Raw genomic sequence first — 730 nt, forward strand, 5'->3', positions numbered from 1 at the left:
ATTCCCATCCTAACCCAGAGCAGCCRCACTGGCATGTCCAGCAAGGGGGGAAGCGGCAGTGACCGCAGCTCCCTGGCCAGGCACAGGCGTGTGAGCCCTCCCGGGTGCAGCGCTGGCATCCCCTTGCTTTACAATCCGCCTTCCCCCGGGCATTCCTGCAGCCAGCCAAATGTCCCACAGAYACCCAAGCAGCCTCCTGGCCACAGAGGTGCCACATCCTGCTTCCCGCTGCTCCGGCACCATTTGCTCGCTGGCAGGGCCAAACGGAGCACATTAAGGGCTCCGCTCCTCATCCACAGTGGGACACAGGGTTTCAGGGAAGCGCCGGTTAGTCATTGCAGGGGAGCGGTGCTGGGAGCCGCCGCGTTCCCGTCCACCTCCGCAGCAGGGGGTGGCCACGGGCCTGATCTGCCCTCTGCGCATCTGTCGCCCTCGCTGGTCTCCATGTGGCCACCAACGCGCCCAGAGCCGCCCAGCCCCAAGGACAGGCCAGATCCTGCTGGGATGAGGGTTTTCCCCTCCTAGGGGCGCCCAGGGGGGCTCCATGGCCCCAGTGCCCCTGCCCTGACACCGGGTTTCCCCGCGAGTCGCTGCACCCCAAAAAAAGCCGTGGGGGGAGAGGGCACCCAGGGCCGCTGAGAGCCGAGAARGGGGGACGCTCTGCACGGACAGCGCGGCCGCGCCGGCCACGCCGCTCGTCTGTGCGGTGCTGCCCCCTGCCTGCGGCGAG

Source organism: Nothoprocta perdicaria, unplaced genomic scaffold, assembly GCF_003342845.1.
Source record: "Nothoprocta perdicaria isolate Ctin4 unplaced genomic scaffold, notPer1 scaffold_6, whole genome shotgun sequence".
NCBI lineage: Eukaryota > Metazoa > Chordata > Aves > Tinamiformes > Tinamidae > Nothoprocta > Nothoprocta perdicaria.